We start from the raw sequence: 18,440 nt of genomic DNA, 5'->3' as shown, positions 1-18,440 counted from the left end.
CTGACTATTGTTGTTGATAGTTCCAGTCAGTGGTGTCTGTATGTTCTCATGATAAACTAACTCTGTTGTTGATAGTTCCAGTCAGTGGTGTCTGTATGTTCTCATGATAAACTAACTCTTGTTGTTGATAGTTCCAGTCAGTGGTGTCTGTATGTTCTCATGATAAACTAACTATTGTTGTTGATAGTTCCAGTCAGTGGTGTCTGTATGTTCTCATGATAAACTAACTCTTGTTGTTGATAGTTCCAGTCAGTGGTGTCTGTATGTTCTCATGATAAACTAACTATTGTTGTTGATAGTTCCAGTTAGTGGTGTCTGTATGTTCTCATGATAAACTAACTCTTGTTGTTGATAGTTCCAGTCAGTGGTGTCTGTATGTTCTCATGATAAACTAACTCTGTTGTTGATAGTTCCAGTTAGTGGTGTCTGTATGTTCTCATGATAAACTAACTCATGTTGTTGATAGTTCCAGTTAGTGGTGTCTGTATGTTCTCATGATAAACTAACTCTTGTTGTTGATAGTTCCAGTTAGTGATGTCTGTATGTTCTCATGATAAACTAACTCTTGTTGTTGATAGTTCCAGTTAGTGGTGTCTGTATGTTCTCATGATAAACTAACTATTGTTGTTGATAGTTCCAGTCAGTGGTGTCTGTATGTTCTCATGATAAACTAACTCTTGTTGTTGATAGTTCCAGTTAGTGGTGTCTGTATGTTCTCATGATAAACTAACTATTGTTGTTGATAGTTCCAGTCAGTGGTGTCTGTATGTTCTCATGATAAACTAACTCTTGTTGTTGATAGTTCCAGTCAGTGGTGTCTGTATTTATCATGATAAACTAACTCTTGTTGTTGATAGTTCCAGTCAGTGGTGTCTGTATTTGTCATGATAAACTAACTCTAACTCTGTTGTTGATAGTTCCAGTTAGTGGTGTCTATGTTCTCATGATAAACTAACTCTAACTCTGTTGTTGATAGTTCCAGTCAGTGGTGTCTATGTTCTCATGATAAACTAACTCTAACTCTGTTGTTGATAGTTCCAGTTAGTGGTGTCTATGTTCTCATGATAAACTAACTCTAACTCTGTTGTTGATAGTTCCAGTCAGTGGTGTCTATGTTCTCATGATAAACTAACTCTAACTCTGTTGTTGATAGTTCCAGTCAGTGGTGTCTATGTTCTCATGATAAACTAACTCTAACTCTGTTGTTGATAGTTCCAGTTAGTGGTGTCTATGTTCTCATGATAAACTAACTCTAACTCTGTTGTTGATAGTTCCAGTCAGTGGTGTCTATGTTCTCATGATAAACTAACTCTAACTCTTGTTGTTGATAGTTCCAGTCAGTGGTGTCTATGTTCTCATGATAAACTAACTCTAACTCTGTTGTTGATAGTTCCAGTCAGTGGTGTCTATGTTCTCATGATAAACTAACTCTAACTCTGTTGTTGATAGTTCCAGTCAGTGGTGTCTGTATGTTCTCATGATAAACTAACTTGAGGACAAGGCTGCAGCATCTAAAGAGAAGTGCATGAAAAATTAGCTCTGTAAATTTCACACCTCTCAGTTGCTGATGCTGTTGATGGCGGCCGCAGAGTCTAAAGATAAGTCCGTTGGTGTGAAAAGGGAAGGAGGGAGAGAAAGGAGAAGTACAGAGATGGACTGACAGGGTTGTGGTTATTCACCGTAGCTGAAGAGAGCATATTTTTCCTTCCACCATGACGTTCTGATGAACAGGGTCACTAGGTAAAGAGAGAGGAGAGAGAGATGAGTGAGGGACATAGCAGCTGATCCAGGCTACTACAGTGAAGACCTCCAACACCACAGGAACAGTTATAGACCCCAACAGGTCTCAGTGTTTAATGTGTACTTAGATGCATTTATACACCCCAACAGGTCTCAGTGTTTAATGTGTAGTTAGATGCATTTATACAACCTAATCTGTCTGTGTGTGTTTGTGTGTTTGTCTGTTTCCAGTGTGGCTCAGTTGGTAGAGAATGGCCCTTGCAATGTAGGGTTGTGGGTTTGATTCCCACGGGGGACCAGTACAGGACAAAGTTCAATAATGTATCAACTCACTACTGTAAGTTGCTCTGGACAAGAGTTAAATGACCAAAAATATATGTGAAATGTGTGACAGAGGAACAGAGGTGTTTAACAATGGGTGATGTTGTTCACATACAGCTACAACCTCAAACAGACACAGATCTACTGCTCTGATACGTCTATGTGTGGGGTGGAGACAGCCTCTATTTCAGTAAGTAAGTAATATCAGTAAGGACATTTGGCATGATGGCTTTGGGTATTTTGAGCATCATGCTATACTGTTTAAATGTAAGCCACCAGACCAGAGCATCATGTTATACTGTCTAAATGTCAGCCACCAGAGCATCATGTTATACTGTTTAAATGTCAGCCTGGTGACCAGAGCATCATGTTATACTGTTTAAATGTCAGTCACCAGACCAGAGCATCATGTTATACTGTCTAAATGTCAGCCACCAGAGCATCATGTTATACTGTTTAAATGTCAGTCACCAGAGCATCATGTTATACTGTTTAAATGTCAGCCACCAGACCAGAGCATCATTGTCACGTTCTGACCTCTATTTCTGTTGTTTTGTATTTATTTAGTATGGTCAGGGCGTGAGTTGGGTGGGCAGTCTATGTTTGTTTTTCTATGTTTTGGGGCATTTCTATGTTTTCGGCCTAGTATGGTTCTCAATCAGAGGCAGGTGTCAATAGTTGTCTCTGATTGAGAATCATACTTAGGTAGCCTGGGTTTCACTGTGTGTTTGTGGGTGATTGTTCCTGTCACTGTGTTTGTTGTCACAGGATAGGACTGTTTTGCGTTTTCACATTTCTTGTTTTTGTTAGTTTGTTCATGTGTAGTGATTTATTAAAACATGAATAACCACCACGCTGCGCTTTGGTCCGCTTCTCTTCCTCCTACAGACGAACGCCCTTACACAATCACCCACCTACCAAGGACCAAGCGGCGTGGTAAACAGAGGCAGCAGCAACAGCAGCAGCAGCAGGAGGAGCAACAGCAGCAGCAGCAAAATCAGCAGTGGGAGAGGCTGCACTACTTGGAGAGATGGACTTGGGAGGAGATTCTAGACGGGAAAGGACCCTGGGCAGAGCCAGGAGAATATTGCCGCCCCAAGGCCGAGCTGGAGGCAGCAAAAGCAGAGAGGCGGCATTATGAGGAACTAGCACGGCAGAGCGGATGGAAGCCCGAGAGTCACCCCCAAAAATTTCTTGGGGGGGGGCACAGGGGGAGTGTGGCAGAGTCAGGAGTCAGACCTGAGCCAACTCCCCCCGTTTATCGTGAGGAGCCAAGGAGGAGCTCAGAACCAGAGCTGGTGTTGGAGGTGAGCGAAGCAGAGACTGTGAAGGAGTTAATGGGGAAATTGGAGGAGAGTGATATGAGGGACTTGCTGGTTTGGTGCATGAGGCACGACATTCGCCCGACGGAGCGTGTCAGGGATTTAATGGCACCGGGGTCAGCTCTCCATACTCATCCTGAGGTGCGTGCGAGGGGTCTGGTGAAGACTGTGCCAGCCTCACGCACCAGGCCTCCTGTGCATCTCCCTAGTCTTGCACGTCCTGTGCCATCTCAGTACTACAGTGCTCCTAGCAGTGCTAACTGTGGCGGGCGTGGTGCTGGTCAGGCACCGTGTTATGCAGTTGTGCGCACGGTGTCCCCAGTACGCGTGCTTAGCCCAGTGCGCTACATCCCAGCTCCCCACATCTGCCGGGCTAGGGTGAAGATCCAGCCAGGGCGGTTGGTGCCAGCCCTGCCCTCAAGATCTCCAGTACGCCGTCACGGTCCGGTCTATCCGTCACCACCTCCACGCACCAACCCTCCGGTGGCAGCCCCCCGTACCAGGCTGTCTCTCCGGCCCATCCTTACAGGGCCTTCCTCCTCTCCAGCGCTGCCGGAGCCTCCCGCCTGTCCGGCGCCTCTGCCGGAGCCTCCCGCCTGTCCGGCGCCTCTGCCGGAGCCTCCCGCCTGTCCGGCGCCTCTGCCGGAGCCTCCCGCCTGTCCGGCGCCTCTGCCGGAGCCTCCCGCCTGTCCGGCGCCTCTGCCGGAGCCTCCCGCCTGTCCGGCGCCTCTGCCGGAGCCTCCCGCCTCTCCGGCGCTACAAGGGCCTTCCTCTTCTCCAGCGTTGCCGGAGCTTCCCGTCTGCCCAGCGCCAGCTGAGCTTCCCGTCTGCCCAGCGCCAGCTGAGCTTCCCGTCTGCCCAGCGCCAGCTGAGCTTCCCGTCTGCCCAGCGCCAGCTGAGCTTCCCGTCTGCCCAGCGCCAGCTGAGCTTCCCGTCTGCCCAGCGCCGCCCGTCTGCCCGGCGCCGCCAGCGCCGCCCGTCTGCCAGGGGCCGCCAGCGCCGCCCTCAGCCAGGGGCCGCCAGCGCCGCCAGTCAGCCAGGGGCCGCCAGCGCCGCCAGTCAGCCAGGGGCCGCCAGCGCCGCCAGTCAGCCAGGGGCCGCCAGCGCCGCCAGTCAGCCAGGGGCCGCCAGCGCCGCCAGTCAGCCAGGGGCCGCCAGCGCCGCCAGTCAGCCAGGGGCCGCCAGCGCCGCCAGTCAGCCAGGGGCCGCCAGCGCCGCCAGTAAGCCAGGGGCCGCCAGCGCCGCCAGTCAGCCAGGGGCCGCCAGTAAGCCAGGGGCCGCCAGTGCCGTCAGTCAGCCAGGGGCCGCCCGAGCAGCTGCCCCTCTGTCCAGAGCAGCTGTCGCCCCTCTGTCCCAAGCTGCTGCCGCCCCTCTGTCCCGAGCAGCTGTTCCTCTGTCCCGAGCAGCTGCCGCCCCTCTGTCCCGAGCAGCTGCCGCCCCTCTGTCCCGAGCAGCTATCGCCCCTCTGTCCCGAGCTGCTATCGCCCCTCTGTCCCGAGCAGTTGTCCCTCTGTCCCGAGCAGTTGTCCCTCTGTCCCGAGCAGCTGCTTCACCTCTGTCCCGAGCTGCCCCTCTGTCCCGAGCAGCCCCTCTGTCCAGTGGGGTCATTGAGAGGGGTGGCCATGGTGAGTAAGCCAGGGAGGCGGACAATAAGGCGGACTAAGACAATGGTGAAGTGGTGTCCGCGTCCCGCGCCAGAGCCGCCCCCGCGGACAGACGCCCACCCAGACCCTCCCCTATAGGTCAAGGTTTTGCGGCCGGAGTCCGCACCTTTGGGGGGGGGGTACTGTCACGTTCTGACCTCTATTTCTGTTGTTTTGTATTTATTTAGTATGGTCAGGGCGTGAGTTGGGTGGGCAGTCTGTTTGTTTTTCTATGTTTTGGGGCATTTCTATGTTTTCGGCCTAGTATGGTTCTCAATCAGAGGCAGGTGTCAATAGTTGTCTCTGATTGAGAATCATACTTAGGTAGCCTGGGTTTCACTGTGTGTTTGTGGGTGATTGTTCCTGTCACTGTGTTTGTTGTCACAGGATAGGACTGTTTTGCGTTTTCACATTTCTTGTTTTTGTTAGTTTGTTCATGTGTAGTGATTTATTAAAACATGAATAACCACCACGCTGCGCTTTGGTCCGCTTCTCTTCCTCCTACAGACGAACGCCCTTACAATCATGTTATACTGTTTAAATGTCAGCCACCAGACCATCATGTTATACTGTTTAAATGTCAGCCACCAGACCAGAGCATCATGTTATACTGTTTAAATGTCATCCACCAGACCAGAGCATCATGTTATACTGTTTAAATGTCAGCCACCAGACCAGAGCATCATGTTATACTGTTTAAATATCAGCCACCAGACCAGAGCATCATGTTATACTGTTTAAATGTCAGCCACCAGACCAGAGCATCATGTTATACTGTTTAAATGTCAGCCTACCAGACCAGAACATCATGTTATACTGTTTAAATGTCAGCCTACCAGACCAGAGCATCATGTTATACTGTTTAAATGTCAGCCTACCAGACCAGAACATCATGTTATACTGTTTAAATGTCAGCCACCATAACCACAGCCATACCAAGTGGCTTTCTACTGGGCCCACCCATAACCACAGCCACACTCTGGACCTGGGTATTACCAGGGGCTTTCTACTGGGCCCACCCATAACCACAGACATACTCTGACCTGGTTATTACCAAGGGGCTTTCTACTGGGCCCACCCATAACCACAGCCATACTCTGGACCTGGTTATTACCAAGGGGCTTTCTATTGACATATCCTCTATTGTTGATGTTGCTTAATCTGATCACCACTTTTTAAACTTTTTGCCAGTACAAATGTTAATTAAATAAAAACATTGTAAATCAATGGCAAACATTGGTGCCATAGCTCCAGAAAAGTTGAACAAGGTCACATCCAAATGGAGAGCCCCTTAGATGAGTGAGGAAACTAATCAATTAAAGAGAAATTGCAGAAAGGCAGAGGGAAAGTGGAAGTCAAAGTTGCAGGTTCATTTTGATATTCTGAGAGAGCAACTTTGCATATATAACATTGCCATTAGAAATGCCAGATGGGCTCATTTTACTAACATGATCACTAATAATCTGTCACTCCCTGACTGTAGAGAGCTTTTTATGTCTCTATTTTGGTTTGGTCAGGGTGTGATTTGGGTGGGCATTCTATGTTCATTTTCTATGTTTGTATTTCTTTGTGTTTGGCCGGATATGGTTCTCAATCAGAGGCAGCTGTCTATCGTTGTCTCTGATTGAGAACCATACTTAGGTAGCTTTTTCCCACCTGTTTTTTGTGGGTAGTTGTTTTCTGTTTTGTGTTTGCACCAGACAAAACTGTTTCATTTTGATCTACTTTGTTATTTTGTTTCAGTGTTTCAGGTTTAATAAATTATTATGAACACGTACCACGCTGCACCTTGGTTCACTCCTTCTTCATCAGACGAGCGTTACAGAACTACCCACCACAAATGGACCAAGCAGCGTGATAACGAGGAGCAGAGGGTTCAGGACTCCTGGACTTGCGAGGAGATATTGGATGGACAGGGACCCTGGAGACAGGCTTGGGAATATCGCTGCTCGAAGAAAGAACTAGAGGCAGCAAAAGCTGAGGCGACGATAAGAGGTAAGGCAGCGCAGCAGGCACGAGAGGCAGTGGGGAGATTGGCGGAGTCCGGCGATAGACCTGAGCCAACACCCCGTGCTTACCGTAAGCAGCGTGGTACTGGTTAGGCACCGTGTTATGCGGTGAAGCGCACGGTGTCTCCAGTGTGCGCTCATAGCCCGGAGCACTATATGCCAGACCCCCGCAAGTGCCATGCGAGAGTGGGCATACAGCCAAGGCGTGTTGTGCCAGCTCAGCGTGTTTGGTCTCCGGTGCGCCGTTTCGGCCCAGGGTATCCTGCGCCGGCTCTGCGTACTGTGTCTCCGGGGCGTTGGGAGGGTTCAGTTCGTCCTATGCCTGCGCTCCGCCGGTGCCAGGCGAAAGTGGGCATTGAGCCTAATGGAGAGGTGCAAGTGTTAAGCACCAGACCTCCAGTGCTCTCCCACAGCATTCTGGAGGGGCCGGGCTAAAGTGGTCATTCAGCCTGGAGGAGTGGTGCCAAGGCTGCGCACCAGAGCTCCAGTGCTCCCCCACAGCCCTGTTCATCCGGTGCCTCCTCTACGCACCAGGCCTCCTGTAGGTCTCCCCAGCCTGGTGGGCCCTGTGGCAGCCCCACGCTCCAGGCTGTCTCGGCGTCTCCTCCCTTCAGAGTCTTCCTCCAGTCCGGACCCTCCAGACTCGCCCTCCAGTCCGGAGCCTCCAGGGACGCCCTCCAGTCCGGTACCTCCAGCAACGCCCTCCAGTCCGGAACCTCCAGCGACGCCCTCCAGTCCGGAGCCTCCTGAGGGCCCTTCAGTCCGGAGCTTCCAGAGGCGCCCTTCAGTCCGGAGCTTCCAGAGGCGCCCTCCAGTCCGGAGCTACCAGAGGCGCCCTCCAGTCCGGAGCTACCAGAGGCGCCCTCCAGTCCGGAGCTTCCAGAGGCGCCCTCCAGTCCGGAGCTTCCAGAGGCGCCCTCCAGTCCGGAGCTTCCAGAGGCGCCCTCCAGTCCGGAGCTTCCAGAGGCGCCCTCCAGTCCGGAGCTTCCAGAGGCGCCCTCCAGTCCGGAGCTTCCAGAGGCGCCCTCCAGTCCGGAGCTTCCAGAGGCGCCCTCCAGTCCGGAGCTTCCAGAGGCGCCCTCCAGTCCGGAGCTTCCAGAGGCGCACTTCAGTCCAGAGCTTCCAGAGACGCCCTCCAGTCCGGGGCCAACTACAAGGGTCCCCAGTCCGGCCCCCGCAATGAGGGTCCCCAGTCCGTGGCCCGCTACGAGAGTCCCCAGTCCGGGGTCGGCGGCGAGGGTCCCCGCCACCTAAGTGGGCCGAGCCTGAGGTGGAGCGGGGTCTACGTACCTCACCAGAGCTGCCACCGCTGAGAAATGCCCTATGGGTTCTGGTTGTGCGGCCAGAGTCCGCACCTTTAGGGGGGGATGCGGGGGATACTGTCACGCAGGGTGTGATTTGGGGTAGGCCTCTGGGTGTGAAAGTGAGTTCAAGAAAAAAGTTCAGAAGAGATGGTGCAACATGCTATAAGCTACATTCTTCATAAATCAACATGATACATCATTCATAGTACAACATGCTACGTCATTCATAACACAACATTCTACATCATTCATAACAAACACAACATGCTACATCATTCACAACAAACACAACATGCATGTTGGGTTGGCGCACCCCCTTGGGTTGTGCCGTGGCGGAGATCTTTGTGGGCTATACTCGGCCTTGTCTCAGGATGGTAAGTTGGTGGTTGAAGATATCCCTCTAGTGGTGTGGGGGCTGTGCTTTGGCAAAGTGGGTGGGGTTATATCCTTCCTGTTTGGCCCTGTCCGGGGGTGTCATCGGATGGGGCCACAGTGTCTCCTGACCCCTCCTGTCTCAGCCCCCAGTATTCATGCTGCAGTAGTTTATGTGTCGGGGGGATAGGGTCAGTTTGTTATATCTGGAGTACTTCTCCTGTCCTATTCGGTGTCCTGTATGAATTTATGTATGCGCTCTCTAACTCTCTCTTTCCCTCTTTCTTTCCCTCTCTCGGAGGACCTGAGCCCTAGGACCATGCCTCAGTACTACCTGACATGATGACTCCTTGCTGTCCCCAGTCCACCTGGCCGTGTTGCTGCTCCAGTTTCAACTGTTCTGCCTGTGATTATTATTATTTGACCATGCTGGTCATTTATGAACATTTGAACATCTTGGCCATGTTCTGTTATAATCTCCACCCGGTACAGCCAGAAGAGGACTGGTCACCCTACATAGCCTGGTTCCTCTCTAGGTTCCTTCCTAGGTTTTGGCCTTTCTAGGGAGTTTTTCCTAGCCAGCGTGCTTCTACACCTGCATTGATTGCTGTTTGGGGTTTTATGCTGGATTTCTGTACTGATGTACGAAGGGCTATATAAATATATTTGATTTGATTTGGACATGCTACATCATTCACGACAAACACAACATGCTAAATCATTCATAACAACCACAACATGCTATATCATTCATAACACAACATGACAACATGCTACATCATTCAAAGCATAACATCCTACGTCATTCACAACAAACACAACATGCTTCGTCATTCACAACAAACACAACATGCTTCGTCATTCACAACAAACACAACATGCTACGTCATTCACAACAAACTTAACATGCTTCGTCATTCAAAACAAACACAACATTCTATATTATTCATAGCATAACGTGCTACATCATTCATAACACAACATGCTACATAACTTACAACAAACACAACATGCTACATCATTCATAACACAACATGCTACATCATTAATAACAAAAACTATGTGCTACATCATTCAAAACAAACAAAAACATGCTACATCATTCATAACAAACACAATATTCTTTATCATTCATAGCATAACGTCCTACATTTCATAACAAACACAACTTGCTACATCATTCCTAACAAACACTACGTGCTACATCATTCATAGAGTAACATGCTACTTCATTCATTACACAACATGTTACATTGTTCATAACAAACACAACATGCTCCATCATTCATAACAAACACAACATGTTACATAATTCATAACAAACAAAACACACTACATTTTTTTTTATTTTTTTATTTTTTTATTTCACCTTTATTTAACCAGGTAGGCTAGTTAAGAACAAGTTCTCATTTGCAACTGCGACCTGGCCAAGATAAAGCATAGCAATTCGACTAAAACAACAACACAGAGTTACACATGGAATAAACAAAACATACAGTCAATAATACAGTAGAACAAAAGAAAACAAAAAGTCTTCAGAAGATGAATGTGCAGGTAGAGATACTGGGGTGCAAAGGTGCAAAATAACTAAATACCAGTATGGGGATGAGGTAGGTAGATAGATGGGCTGTTTACAGATGGGCTAAGTACAAGTGCAGTGATCTGTAAACTGCTCTGACAGCTGGTGCTTAAAGCTAGTGAGGGAGATGTGAGTCTCCAGCTTCAGAGATTTTTGCAATTCGTTCCAGTCATGGGCATTAGAGAACTGGAAGGAAAGACAACCAAAGGAGGAATTGGCTTTGGGGGTGACCAGTGAGATATACCTGCTGGAGCGCGTGCTATGAGTGGGTGCTGCTATGGTGACCAGTGAGCTGAGATAAGGCGGGGCTTTACCTAGCAGAGACTTGTAGATAACCTGTAGCCAGTGGGTTTGGCGACGAGAATGAAGCGAGGGCCAACCAACGAGTGCTTACAGGTCGCAATGGTGGGTAGTGTATGGGGCTTTGGTGACAAAATGAATGGCACTGTGATAGACTGCATCCAGTTTGTTGAGTAGAGTGTTGGAGGCTATTTTATAGATGACATCACCGAAGTCGAGGATCGGTAGGACGGTCCGTTTCACGAGGGTATGTTTGGCAGCATGAGTGAAGGATGCTTTGTTGCGATATAGGAAGCCGATTCTAGATTTAATTTTGGATTGGAGATGCTTAATGTGAGTCTGGAAGGAGAGTTTACAGTCTAACCAGACACCCAGGTATTTGTAGTTGTCCACGTATTCTAAGTCAGAGCCGTCCAGAGTAGTGATGCTGGACGGGCGAGCAGGTGCGGGCAATGATCGATTGAATAGCATGTATTTAGTTTTACTTGCGTTTAAGAGCAGTTGGAAGCAACGGAAGGAGAGTTGTATGGCATTGAAGTTCATCTGGAGGTTAGTTAACACAGTGTCCAAGGAGGGGCCAGAAGTATACAGAATTGTGTCATCTGCGTAGAGGTGGATCAGAGAATCACCAGCAGCAAGAGCAACGTCATTGATGTATACAGAGAAAAGAGTCGGCCCAAGGATTGAACCATGGGGCACCCCCATAGAGACTGTCAGAGGTCCAGACAACAGGCCCTCCGATTTGACACAATGAACTCTATCAGAGAAGTAGTTGCTGTCGAGTCTGCCAATAAGAATGTTGTGATTTACAGAGTCGAAAGGCTTGGCCAGGTCGATGAATACGGCTGCTCAGTAATGTCTCATCGATGGTGGTTATGATGTCGTTTAGAACCTTGAGCGTGGCTGAGGTGCACCCATGACCAGCTCTGTAACCAGATTGCATAGCGGATAGTGGAGAAGGTATGGTGGGATTCGAAATGGTCAGTAATCTGTTGGTTAACTTGGCTTTCGAAGACCTTAGAAAGACAGGGTAGGATAGATATAGGTCTGTAGCGGTTTGGGTCTAGAGTGTCACCCCCTCTGAAGAGGGGGATGACCGCGGCAGCTTTCCAATCTTTGGGAATCTCAGATGATACGAAAGAGAGGTTGAACAGGCTAGTAATAGGGGTTGCAACAATTTCGGCAGATAATTTTCAGAAAGAGAGGGTCCAGATTGTCTAGCCCGGCTGATTTGTAGGGGTCCAGATTTTGCAGCTCTTTCACAACATCAGCTATCTGGATTTGGGTAAAGGAGAAATGGTGGGGGCTTTGGCGGGTTGCTGTGGAGGGTGCCGGGCAGTTGACCGGGGTAGGGGTAGCCAAGTGGAAAGCATGGCCAGCCGTAGAGAAATGCTTATTTATCGGTGGTGACAGTGTTTCCTAGCCTCAGAGCAGTGGGCAGCTGGGAGGAGGTGCTCTTATTCTCCATGGACTTTACAGTGTCCCAGAACTTTTTTGCGTTAGCACTACAGGATGCAAATTTCTGTTTGAAAAAGCTTGCCTTAGCTTTCCTAACTGCCTGTGTATATTTGTTCCTAACTTCCCTGAAAAGTTGCATATCATGGGGTCTATTCAATGCTAATGCAGAACGCCACAGGATGTTTTTGTGCTGGTCAAGGGCAGACAGGTCTGGAGTGAACCAAGGAATATATCTATTCCTAGTTCAAAACATTTTGAGAGGGGCATGCTTATTTAAGATGGTGAAGAAGGCACTTTTAAAGAATAGCCAGGCGTCATCTACTAACGGGATGAGGTCAATGTCATTCCAGGATACCCCGGCCAGGTCGATTAGAAAGGCTTGCTCGCAGAAGTGTTTCAGGGAGCGTTTGACAGTGACGAGGGGTGGTCGTTTGATCGCAGACCCACTGCAGGCAATGAGGCAGTGATCGCTGAGATCTTGATTGAAAACAGCAGAGGTGTATTTGGAGGGCGAATTAGTTAGGATGACATCTATGAGGGTGCCGTGTTTACTGATTTGGGGTTGTACCTGGTAGGTTCATTGACAATTTGTGTGAGATTGAGGGCATCAAGCTTAGTCTGTAGGATGGCCGGGGTGTTAAGCATGTCCCAGTTTAGGTCACCTAGTAGCACAAGCTCAGAAGATAGATGGGGGGGAACATTTCACATATGGTATCGAGGGCACAGCTGGGGGCAGAGGGAGGTCTATAGCAAGTGGCAACAGTGAGAGACTTGTTTCTGGAAAGGTGAATTTTTAGAAGTAGAAGCTCAAATTGTTTGGGTACAGACTTAGATAGTAATATAGAACTCTGCAGGCTATCTTTGCAGTGGATTGCAACACCGCCCCCTTTGGCAGTTCTATCTTGGCGGATAGTTAGGAATGGATATTTCAACGTTTTTGGTGGTTTTCCTAAGCCAGATTTCAGACACGGCTAAGACATCTGGGTTGGCCGAGTGTGCTAAAGCAGTGAGTAAAACAAACTTAGGGAGTAGGCTTCTAATGTTAACATGCATGAAACCAAGGCTTTTACGGTTGTAGAAGTCAACAAATGAGAGAGCCTGGGGGATGGGAGTGGAGCTAGGCACTGCAGGACCTGGATTAACCTCCACATCACAGAGGAGAAGTAGGATAAGGGTACGGCTAAAGACTATACGAACTGGCCGTCTAGCACGTTTGGAACAGAGAGTAAAAGGAGCAGATTTCTGGGCACGATAGCATAGATTCAAGGCATAGTGTACAGACAAAGGTAAGGTAGGATGTGAGTACATTGGAGGTAAACCTAGGTATTGAGTAATGAAGAGAGAGATTTAGTCTCTGGAGATGTTTAAACCAGGTGATGTCATCGCATATGTAGGAGGTGGAACAACATGGTTGGTTAAGGCATATTGAGCAGGGCTAGAGGCTCTACGGTTAAATAAGACAGTAATCACTAACCAGGACAGTAATGGACAAGGCATATTGATATTAGAGAGAGGCATGCGTAGTCAAGTGAACATATGGGTCCAGTGAGTGGTTGGGCTGGCTGGGGACACATCGATTCAGACAGTTAGCAGGCCGATGCTAACAAGCTAACAGTTAGTAGGCCGGGGCTAAACAAGCTAGCAGCTAGTAGACCGGGGCAAGCTATCAGTTAGCAGGCCAGGTTAGCAAGCAAGCAGTTAGCATGGGCTAGCAGTTACAGACCGGGCAGGTAAGCTAGCAGTTAGCAGGCCAGGCCGGCAGCTAGCAGTTAGTAGACCGGGGCAAGCTAGCAGTTAGCAGGCCCGGTTTAGCAAGCAAGCAGTTAGCAAGGGCTGGCAGTTAGCAGACCGGGGAGGCAAGTTAGCAGTTAGCAGACCGGGCCCGGCAAGCTAGCAGTTAGCCAACCGGGTTAGCAAGCAAGCAGATAGCAGGCGCTAGAAAGTTAGCCTTTGGGGGACATCGCGATGGGGATAAATCTGTTCTTGCCTCTTCGTGCGGTGACGTCGATAGACCAGTCGTGGCATTAGTAGGGTTCCAAGTAGCTCTAGGTAGCTAGCAGGCCTAGCAGGTTAGCATAACGGGCCTTCAGCGGGCGTCGCGCCTGAGGGGCCTGTTGGGAGTCCTCGGGCAGATTATGTCGGTATTCCAGTCGTAGTGGACCTGCGGGGTTCCATGCCCCGTACCGGCTGTAGAAGGGGCCCGGATATTGTAGCCCAGGAGTATACTTCGGTGGTAGCACAGGAGCCCTGGAAACGCTAGCCAGGAGTCATCATCCGGTATTGCGGTTAGCTAGTTGTGAAGACCCAGATGAAAATGGTCAGTTTGCGGTAGGAATCCGGGGATAAAAATAACAGGTCCGTTATGCTCTGGTTAGAGTCACGTTGTTCGAACTGACGAGAGCTTTCCGAGCTGAAGGTTAGCTGAAGACCGCTGGCAATGTTTTGCTGACTGATAGCTGGTAGTTAGCTGGCTAGCTTCAGTTGAGGGATTCCAGATCCGAAGTAAATATAAATACTTTAGGAAAAAAAAGCAGATCCACACCACATTGGGTGAGGCGGGTTGCAGTTGAGTATTTAGATTGAGGTTTATGGAAATATTTTAAAGGACATGCGACGAAATTGATGCAAAACGATATATACAAGGGACACGACAGGACAAAGACGTCTGACTGCTACGCCATCTTGGATTCGAAAACGAGATGGCAGTGTTCCATGTGTTGTATCCTGACTTGTCCACTAGATGGCAGTGCTCCATTTGTTGTATCCTGATGTGTCCACTAGATGGCAGTGCTCCATGTGTTGTATCCTGATATGTCCACTATATGGCAGTGCTCCATGTGTTGTATCCTGATATGTCCACTATATGGCAGTGCTCCATGTGTTGTATCCTGATATGTCCACTATATGGCAGTGCTCCATGTGTTCTGACTTGTCCACTAGATGGCAGTGCTCCATGTGTTGTATCCTGATCTGTCCACTAGATGGCAATGTTCCATGTGTCCACTAGATGGCAGTGCTCCATGTGTTGTATCCTGATATGTCCACTAGATGGCAGTGCTCCATGTGTCCACTAGATGGCAGTGTTCCACGTGTTGTATCCTGATATGTCCACTAGTTGGCAGTGCTCCATGTGTCCACTAGATAGCAGTGTTCCACGTGTTGTAATGGTGTGATGCTGAACACTGTGATGCATCTATTACATTCCCTGGCTGCAGACATGAATGAAACTTTAAATAGAAGTTGTCCCTAACCACAGATCTAGGATCAGATTACTCTACCTACAATCCCGATGCCATGCTATCAAATCAAATAACAGTGTATTTGTCACATGCTCCGAATACAACAGGTGTTGGAAGGAAGCCGATTCTACATAATTCCTAACAAGCACATGCTTCGTAATTCATAACAAACACAACATGCTACATAATTCATAACACAACATGCTACATCATTCATAACAAACATAACATGCAACGTCATTAATAACAAACACAACATGCTACATCGTTCATAACACAACATGCTACATCATTCATAACACAACATGCTACATTATCCATAACAAACACAACATGCTACATCATTCTTAAAATAACTTGATATATCATTAATATTACAACATGCTACATCGTTGATAACAAACATATCATCATATATCATTCATAACATACACTAAATTATACATCAATTGTAACAAACACAACATGCTACATCATTCAGAGCATAATATGCTACATCAATCATAACAAACACAACACCATTCATAGCACAACATGTGACATAATTCATAACACAACATGCTACATCATTCATAACAAACAGAACATGCCATGTTATTCATAACTACCACAACGTGCTACATCATTCATAACACAACATGCTACATCATTCATAACAAACACAACATGCTAAATCAACATAACACAACATGTGACATAATTCATAACACAACATGCTACATCATTCATAGCACAACATGCTACATCATTACTAACAAACAAAACATGTTAAATCATTCATAACACAAAATGCTACACCATTCATGACAAACACAACATGCTACATCATTCATAGCACAACATGCTACATCATTCATAGCACAACATGCTACATCATTCATAGCACAACATGCTACATCATTACTAACAAACAAAACATGTTAAATCATTCATTACACAAAATGCTACATCATTCATAACACAACATGCTACATCATTCATACCAAACACAACATGCTACATCATTCATAACAAACACAACATGCTACATCATTCATAACAAACACAACATGCAACATCATTCATAACACAACATGCTACATCATTCATAACACAACATGCTACATCATTCATACCAAACACAACATGCTACATCATTCATAACAAACACAACATGCTACATCAACATAACACAACATGTGACATCATTCATAACACAACATGCTACATCAAAATAACACAACATGGTACATCATTAATAACAAACACAACATGCTACATTTCATAACAAACACAACGTTCTATATCATTATCGGTAGGACGGTCCGTTTCACGAGGGTATGTTTGGCAGCATGAGTGAAGGATGCTTTGTTGATATACAGGAAGCCGATTCTACATAATTCCTAACAAGCACATGCTTCGTAATTCATAACAAACACAACATGCTACATAATTCATAACAAACACAACATGCTACATAATTCATAACACAACATGCTACATCATTCATAACAAACACAACATGCTACATAATTCATAACACAACATGCTACATCATTCATAACAAACACAACATGCTACATCATTCATAACAAAGAACACATGTTACATTTCATAACAAACACAACATGTTACATCATTCATAACAAACAAAACACACTACAGAATTCATAACAAGCACAACATGCTACATAATTCTTAACGTAACTTGCAACATCATTAATATTACAACATCCTACATCATCATAACAATCAAAATATGCTACATCATTCATAACATACACAAAATGCTACATCAATTGTAACAAACACACATGTTACATCCTTCATAACTAGCAACATGCTACATAATTCATAACAGAACATGCTACATCATTCTTAACATAACATGTTATTTCATTCATAACACAACATGCTACATTTCATAGCAAACACAATGTTCTATATCATTCATAGCATAACATGCTACATCATTCATAACACAACATGCAACATCGTTCATAACAAACACAACTTGCTACATCATTCACAGAAAACACAACATGCTATATCATTCATAACAAACATAACATGCTACATCATTCATAACACAACATGCTACATCATTCATAACAACCAAAACATGCTATATCATTCATAACAAACACAACATGCTACAATATTCTTAACCCAACATGCTACATCATTCATAACACAACATGCTACGTCATTCACAACAAACACAACATGCTACATCATTCATAACAAACACAACATGCTACATCATTCACAACAAACACAACATGCTACGTCATTCATAACAAACACAGCATGCTACATCATTCATAACAAACACAACTTGCTACATCGTTCATAACAAACACAACATGCTTCATCATCATAGGGTTAGTGATACAGTAATCTGGACCTACCTCAGTCTGTACATTAGGGTTAGTGATACAGTGATCTGTACCTACCTCAGTCTGTACATTAGGGTTAGTGATACAGTGATCTGGACCTACCTCAGTCTGTAAATTTTTTTTATTTTTTATTTTTATTTCACCTTTATTTAACCAGGTAGGCTAGTTGAGAACAAGTTCTCATTTACAACTGCGACCTGGCCAAGATAAGGCATAGCAGTGTGAACAGACAACACAGAGTTACACATGGAGTAAACAATTAACAAGTCAATAACACAGTAGAAAAAAAAAGAGTCTATATATACATTGTGTGCAAAAGGCATGAGAAGGTAGGCAAATAATTACAATTATGCAGATTAACACTGGAGTGATAAATGATCAGATGGTCATGTACAGGTAGAGATATTGGTGTGCAAAAGAGCAGAAAAATAAATAAATAAAAACAGTATGGGGATGAGGTAGGTGAAAATGGGTGGGCTATTTACCAATAGACTATGTACAGCTGCAGCGATCGGTTAGCTGCTCAGATAGCAGATGTTTGAAGTTGGTGAGGGAGATAAAATTCTCCAACTTCAGCGATTTTTGCAATTCGTTCCAGTCACAGGCAGCAGAGAACTGGAACGAAAGGCGGCCAAATGAGGTGTTGGCTTTAGGGATGATCAGTGAGATACACCTGCTGGAGCGCGTGCTACGGATGGGTGTTGCCATCGTAACCAGTGAACTGAGATAAGGCGGAGCTTTACCTAGCATGGACTTGTAGATGACCTGGAGCCAG

General features: G+C 46.7%; 1 protein-coding gene across 1 annotated transcript in view; it reads right to left on the bottom strand.

Annotated features, from left to right (window-relative positions):
* Positions 1-1,718: 1,718 nt before the first annotated feature.
* LOC110515346 overlaps positions 1,719-18,440 on the bottom strand; it is a 98,483-nt gene continuing 81,761 nt past the window's right edge. Inside the window, exon 7 of the mRNA XM_036989227.1 lies at positions 1,719-1,736. The gene's annotated coding sequence lies outside the window, so the exon portion shown is untranslated. The remainder of the gene's footprint in view (positions 1,737-18,440) is intronic.

Source organism: Oncorhynchus mykiss, chromosome 9, assembly GCF_013265735.2.
Source record: "Oncorhynchus mykiss isolate Arlee chromosome 9, USDA_OmykA_1.1, whole genome shotgun sequence".
Lineage (NCBI taxonomy): Eukaryota > Metazoa > Chordata > Actinopteri > Salmoniformes > Salmonidae > Oncorhynchus > Oncorhynchus mykiss.
The sequence above is the reverse complement of the archived record's forward strand: the minus strand, read 5'-3'. Positions and strand labels throughout refer to the sequence as shown.